The sequence below is a fragment of the Lygodium microphyllum genome, chromosome 21 (genome assembly GCF_053477565.2).
Source record: "Lygodium microphyllum isolate KBCC chromosome 21, Lygodium_microphyllum_v1.1.10, whole genome shotgun sequence".
Lineage (NCBI taxonomy): Eukaryota > Viridiplantae > Streptophyta > Polypodiopsida > Schizaeales > Lygodiaceae > Lygodium > Lygodium microphyllum.
In genome coordinates this window covers 93421435-93429284 of record NC_141155.1, presented here as the reverse complement: position 1 = coordinate 93429284, position 7850 = coordinate 93421435, and positions in this window count along the sequence as shown.

The following is a 7850-nucleotide window of genomic DNA, read 5'->3' as shown; positions in this document are numbered from 1 at the left end:
ATTGAGGTGCCAATGCAAAGCTTTAGAAGTAGAGAAAGAGTTCTCCAGAAGGAAGTTCAAAGAGATTTGGCCCATGGAGAGAGATATGAAAGCTTCAAGCTGACAGGGTGCTGCTGGCTATGGCTACCATGGAAGCTTCATTGAAGGTAGAAATGCAAATGAAGTTGGAGATAGGGTCTAGTACTCAAACTGAGCTGAGCTGAGATGGAAATGAGATGAGAGGAGTGAAAGGAGGCCATGCTCAACTGATCTCTGATACCATGTGAAATACGCGGGATCTAGAGCATGGCAGATGCGGAAGCTATGGAGGTTGAAAGAGGAAAAAGAAACTCATGAAAACATTGACCCTGACTAGGACAAATTGTTACACAAGTGAATTAGGTTCTAAGATTGAGACTTGGACTCATAAACACAATATTTTGTATTGACAGTGACATGACACTTTATTGGAAAGAAAAGATTACTATCATTGCATTAGAAAAAGAGTGCAAGTACAATGCTTTATAGGATTTGAGTGGTGGTACTTTCTCCTACTGTGCATATGGGATTCTGGTCCTGAGCCCTCACTGCTCCTCACAAAGGGACTAAAGTAGTGTGATTGCAAATATCTCAACATCTTTTGAGATTAGCCCTGACGTTTAGAGGTGTGGTTGAACAAAAGGGGTGTCCACACCTCATAAACCAGCTATCGTTCATGTCATGGAGTACCTTCATACAGAAAGAGGGTAACAACATAGCCCTCATCATTATCCGGTCATGGCATGGCACAACTATCTATTCCCAGGTTGAGATTAAAAAAGAGTAGAGGGAGGTGGACCTCCTCAGCAACTGGCTTTTGCTTTAGTAGAAACCTAATAGTCCTAAGATAATTACAAGTTGTGATGAAACTGGAGTTTGGACAGGATGAGAAATCCTCAAGGAAGTGCGTGATTGACAGATGGATGTCTCCTGCCTTCTTGAAAGGTTAGGCACTCCTTAGGATTCTCTACATTGGCATTGTAGATTTTTGGAAAGTCGTACCTACCATGCTCCTCCCTATTGTAATCCACTCCGTGCTTGCGAGGGTAGGGCATGTAGATAGGATCATTCCTTTCTTCAGGAAGTGTGTTTCAGAATGACATCCATGCATCAATGTTTGTATCTGTGATCCTTCTCTGCCACTTGGGCTGTACTTCGTAACCTTACACCATCTTAGAACACCATATTAGAGAATTTGGGAATATCTCAAGTCCCACTTTCAAATAAGGGGTAAAGATTTGTCCATGTGGCTAAATCTTAAACCATGCTTCAAAGTGGACTTAGAAAGACAACCTATATAGTAATTAGGGTAGACTCCACTTTCAAGTAAGTGGAGAAGATTTGACCATGTGGCCAAATATTAACTATATTGGGAATTCCAAACTATATGAGAATTCTCAAATTCCCTAATACAGTGATAGGAATTTGGTACACCTTGTCATGCCAGTAGTCAGGGACCTCTCCCCTCCATCAAGTGATAACTATGCTCTGCTCCTCAACCCATCAATTTTCCAAGTTGTTGGCCATTTGAATTATATTTTCCTCTACTTTCACTGGTAGGACTCGGTCCATGGCCCGTGGGTAGCGGAATGATAGCTCAAAGGGCTGGGTTTGGAGTTCTCTTGCTCCCAAATACTTAGTTCCTAGGGCCAGTTGAGGGGATAGCAATCCTTGCGTTGTGGCGCAGGCTCTCTAGGAAACTGTTGGGGTTGCACTCTAACTCTCTACTGTGCTTTCTCCACCAATTCCTGTCTTCTTCTCTTAGCTACAATGATACGCTCAGGTATTTGACTGCCTTTTGGATCTTCTTGAGGCGCATCTGGTAGTGGTGAGCTAAGCTCTTGGGCATGTTGTTCTTCTTCTAATTCATGTTCAAAGTCTCCGGCCTTATGGAGCACTGTGCTTAAGAAGGATTGTCGTTGCACATCTGAACTTGCTTCTGCGGCTTCGGTTCTGGTCTCTGCCAACACCCGCTTGCACTATGATATGGCGAAGCGCTTGGCAAGTCCCCACACCCATTCAAAGTTGTACTCTTCCCACCATTTTCCTCTCTCTTCCAATTCCTCCTTGCCCTTTTCCATGCTTTGAGATAACATTATCACCACCTGTTGTTGTTCATTCTATACTTCTAGCATGTGTGTTTTTTCCCTGCTTCGGTGGTTCACTCGACTATCTTCTGGGCTTGTTGTGCCACAAAGAGTTTCATGGAAATTTTTGATAGCCTTTTAGATAGATCTTCGTTCTTCTACGCATGGGCTTCTTGCCTTCCATCATGCCCCTATCTTTCAAATTCAACCATGTTTTTTTTCTCTTCCACCTCATGCTTTAGGTTCTCTAGCTCTTCCCGTAGCACTTGCATTGCTTTTTTTATGGCTTCTTCTTTCTCTTTCTTCAAGCGTTCGACTTACCTTTCTAGTCTCTCCTATTCTTCCAATTCTAGGAAAGTCCCCTTCTTCAAGTTTTCTATTTCTTCTTGATATCTTCATGCCCTCTCTTCTCTTGCTTCCTCTAGCTCCTCTATGGCATCCATGACATTTTTCATATCTCCTTGCAGCTCTTCATACAACTTTGCCAGCTCGTCGATATGTTGCTGCATCCTTATAATGTTTTGTTTCTCCTCAGCTAGCCTTGCTTCTTCTTCCCACTTTCCTTCCTCTCCTTCCTTAGCTTCGAGTCGCTCTTTTAGCTCGCTTATCTCTTTCTGGTAGCTTGCCACTTGACATGTCTTCTCTAGCTAGAAGGTTGCCATGACTGCCTTTTCGACCTCCAGCTCTGTAATGGCCACTTTCTTTTCTTCTTTGGCCCTTTCTAGCTGTGACAAGAGCTCCTATACATATTCGTTGTAATTTACATACGATGGTATTTCAGTGGGAGTTGTGGTCGTAGATGCTTCTATTTTTGGCATTTTTGGGTGTTATATGGACCTTGCATCCGCAACAACCGGTCTTTTAGCTCCAGTCCTAGGGGTTCCTTCACCTACCCCTTGGGCCATTTTCTTATTTATTGAGAATTGCACCTAGGTCAAGATGTTATTGGCATTAATTTTAGGCGTGGAGCCTTGGGTGGTTGTGGTTGTAGGGGTGGTGGTGGTCACCAGGGGAGTAGGGATGGGATCTATTAGGCCCTTTCCCTTGCCTTCTTTCATTGGAGGCAGCGTGATCTTTGGATCTTGGGCACTTGAGCTTGGCCCTTCACTTCGTGGTGGGCTCATTGCACCTGGCTCGTCCTGTCTTTTGCACTCCTATTCTATTGACATGTGCATTGCTAGCGCAATGTCCTCTTCTTCCTTCCTTCTCAATTCTCCCTCTTTTTCAGCTGTCTTCCTCCTTCTCGCCTGTTTGGTTCTCTTTGATTCTTCTTTTAACCTCTCTGGCTCCTCCTCTTCCTTCCTTTGCTCTCTTAGATTCTTTCTTAGCCTTTTCTAAGTCGGCCTTCTCCTTTTTCCTACTTTCTTTTTCTTGCTTCGCTTGTGTGGTTTTTTTCTTTGCTTTCTTTGCCCTTCCATAGCTAGATTGTGTTTCCTTTTCCTCCTCTTTGTAACTTATTGTTCTTTCACTGGATTGCTCTCGTTCATGTGGTCAGGTGACCTATTTGTGACTCCTTCTCCTTCTTCATTCTTCACCTATTTCATTGCCTCTTGGATAAGAGCAGTCACTACACCACCGTATCTAATGAATGAGGCTTTTGATGATGGTTTCTTTCTTTTAGCTCCCACCTTTGACGCTAGGGATTCCCCACCAACATGTCTGCTCCCTAGGGCTAGTGCCTTGGTTGATTGGTTGATTGTCTTCCTCACATACCCATGCCAATCAATCTCATCCAATGAATGGGTTACCAAGCTCTCCAACATGGGCACATTGATTCTGTGCATGAGCGAATTATACCTTTGGCTAGAGAACAGGGAGTGGATGACTTTTGCTTGAAGCCTCACTTCTGGATCTAGGATCTCTTGGATGATGATGCCATTGTTGTGGTCAGAACCTGGTCCTTTTTCATGTTCAGCATGGCATAGACATCCCTTTTCGGTCTCCTTTCCACCTTGGGTTTTAGCCCTAGTGCCTTCTCCACCAAGGCCTTACTGAGCTAGACTTGTACCTGATTGGCTCCTTCTCCTCTTCCATCTATCACACAAAACCACATTCTCTACCGGAATTGTAGGTTCTCAAGAACTCTATGCATTTAGTGTGGTCTCCTACCCAGTCTCCTACCCAAATTTCTCGACATATTGAGCAAGATTGCACTATTCCAGAACTCTTTTGGCAGCCTCCTCCTTACTTCTCCAATGTAGTGGATAATCCTGAACTTCAGTTGGTTATAGGCTTGGTTATCGAGGGAGATTTGGTACCTTGCCCTTTCTTCTTCTATGAATGGGAACTGATGGGCCCGTCGATCCTGCTGTGCTGCCATTTTGAGTTCCTACCATGATACCATAGTTCACCATTAGTGTCCCTAAGATGATTTCTTGCCAAAAGGTACATAGGAGTTGATTATGATTTTATGGAAAGAATAAAATGCTTTTTAAAAAAAGAGAAAATTTCCTTCAAGCAATCCATTCCTTCCAAAAAATTTATGACCTTTTTTCCTCAATCACAACTTGATTTTTATCCACTCTTTTCCGCTTTTTGACATTAATTGAGGCTTTTTCCTTGCATGTTAATTAACCTTACCTATTTGATTCATCTTATCCCTTTCCCTTTGGGATTGAGAAGAATCCCTCCTAGGATTAAGGTTTGAGAGGTTAAGGGCATTCAACGCATGCTCTCAGCGTTTTACTTTCGCATGAGCCAAGCATAGAAGTTCGGGTTGTATTCCAAATTAGCATACCGGTCCATGTCAAAAGAACAAATGCCTACTTGAGTGATGTAGGTGAGAACATCCTTGAGGATGTCACCAGAGTCGATCCTGCTAGCAATGTGTAGCTCTTCTTTAGTAAGGAATTGATGTAGGTAAGGGTGGTTCATGACATGATCTTCCAATGACCGATTGCGAGTGATGGCCAATACCCTTAAAGAGGTAGGAGCAACATAAGTCGGATCATACTCTGAGGTCTTAATGGCACATCATTGCTTAGCATTGGTCATGATTTGGGAGCCTTCTTGTTCCCACTGGAGTCCTCGATTACCCATCTAAGTTTGTTCAATTTATTAAGTCTAAGTGAGTTCCTTATTATTTGTAGACAATCCTCAGCTTTTTGTCACTCAGTGTATGTGTGTGTATGCTTTTTTCCATGCACTATGCGAAATCAAGCTTTCAACTTTTCTTCAGGTACACTTCAATTGTCGAAAAACAATGTGGGGTGCAATGCAGAATGGTGAATGTAGCTTTAGCGATCCCGTCTATGTTCTCGACTTAGTAGGCCTTTAAGCTTGGTCACACTGGCCACTCTCGCTGGTGTCTAGGGTGGTCTGCGCAACGTCCTTTCACTTAGTCAAGGTCTAATTGATGGTTTATGGCTCAGTTTGGAGCTCTTAGTGGGGTGGACATCTAGCAAGTTAGCTAGCATCATTGCTAGATCTACAATTCACTAGTTCTCTCGTTTCTTGTGCTAGAAAGGTGTTATGTTTGTCTGTATCTCTCCCAAGGGTTTGTCTACCTATAGTCCAGTCAGCCAGGATCTACAGATGTCAAATCTAACAAATTCTAGATTCGGACCAGTTGGTCCAAATTGCAAGGTCCCAGTGTTAGATTTGGCCCGTTCGAGGGGCCTAAGGCTGAATAATATCGAGGCTGAATTTAAGGGTTGAGTGTTCGAGGGTCAAACATACCATCTGAATGCCACATGTGGCAAGGTGGGCTGAATGGCTAATCATTTGAATCGGCCAGGCAAAATATAATGGTTCAAGTGGTAGTTAGTCCAAATCAATTGTGGGCCGAATGGCCAAGGGTCGAGTGAGTTGGGGCCGAATGTGACTGGGCCAAGAGCCTGGGCCGATGACCGCCGATTCTGAGGTTTGGCTTGAAGTGCATGTCCGTGTTTGAGACTCGGATTGGCTGGGTGTGATGGTGCATGGCAACAGTGAAGGCGATTTTTGCTTTGTTTGTGCGATCTATAGTATACTAGGTGGCAAGCACTTCCAAAATAGATCAATGGACAAAGGTCAAGGTTCATATATACCTGACGTGCTCGATAAAATCCGAAGCAAATTGATCGATCCGCTGTAAGGGTTTGCGCTCTCTCTCTCTCTCTCTCTCTCTCTCTCTCTCTCTCTCTCTCTCTCTCTCTCTCTCTCTCTCTCTCTCTCTCTTTATGCTATTGTTGCAAATGAGCTCTCCCTTGTCCTCTTGGGTTTTAAACCCTTGCTCAACTACCTTATTGATCACTCCCTTGAGACATTAACACATCTAAGCACTCTTTTCTCCCATTTCCTCCTTGTTTGTGCCCTATTTGGGCATGTTTTAAAGCAAAACCCCAAAGTTATTTTCCTTTGATTTCTTACTCCTATCCTACTCTAAATGCAACAAAAATCAAAACCCAAATATTGAAATGATTCCACCTATTTTCCTAATCATCAAAAAATTGAAATACTTACTTGTTGCAAAGATTAAAACCCCAAAATCTCCTACTTATCTCAAGCTCTAGTTTGGGCATGAAACCCTTACTTCATCACTCGATTTGAGGCACACAAGTGCTCAAGCTTGAATCTGTTGGTCCTGGTAATGGAACCAAAATGTAGTGGGAGCTCACGCTTAACTACCAAGACCCACGAGGACAACTTATTCTTTCAAGTGTTTCAAGCAAGCACAAATGGCTATCTCTCACCTAGCCGACGCACCCCTTCGATCCTATGTGGGTGTAGTGAGCTTACCTTGATGCCCAAACGAGTAGGCTCCTCCCTCAAGCAACCCAGTAGCTCCACGATTCATGATGCGAGCTCAAGCCTCCACCTTCAAGCTCCATCCTCCATAGCCACATGTGAGACAAGAGAAGAGAAGAGAAGAGAAGAAGAGAGAAGATGATGGAGAGCTTCTTCCCCTCACCCTCACACTCCCTCTCTCAAGCACACACAAGCAAGCAAGAAGGAGAGAAGAAGAGAAGAATAAGATATCACTTTTTGCCACACACCAAAGAATGATCTTCTCATTCACTTTTTGAGTTTATATACAAAACCCTAATCCCTTTTGGTCAATCATTCCCTTTTTTACATGGCCTCTAGAACATTGGCGACAATAGCGGGAGAGGTAGCAAGGGCACAACTAAAGGTAGGGGTGGTCCATCATCTTGGGAGTGGCGGCCACAGGACTTTGCAAGTTTTTCTTTTGTCCTTCTCACTTTATTATTTGCAATATCACTTATAATGTGACAATTATATTTCTAATAGTTGTATTCTATTTTCTTTGCAACACTCCATTATAAACCATGATCCCACTGGCTTAGAGACTTAATATGCAAAGAGACACGATCTCACTGCATTGATCGATAGACTATATGCACACGGTGAATGAGTAAGTCACTTATCTTTCTTGTCTATAATTACTATTTTTATTAAAATGTATTATGTATGGTGGACTGATATGTAGTTGCTCATTTTGCAGACTCCGTTCAATACTCCTTTGTGTTGGGACAAACTTTTGGATAACAAGGATCTATAGCTCATGCTTGGATTCGTGGAGCTTACATCCTCTTCCTTTTTGGTCTTGTGATTTGTGTAGGCATCTTCTATGTACTATGTTGTTATCATCCTTTGTATATTGTCATAATTCCATGAGTTTTCATAAGCGATCTTGTACTTATTCTATGTATTAGTCTTGTGGGTTTAAGTACATTTTGGGCTCATCTTGATGACCATTGCACACTTAACATGTAATCCATTTGTAGAATATAAATCCATGAG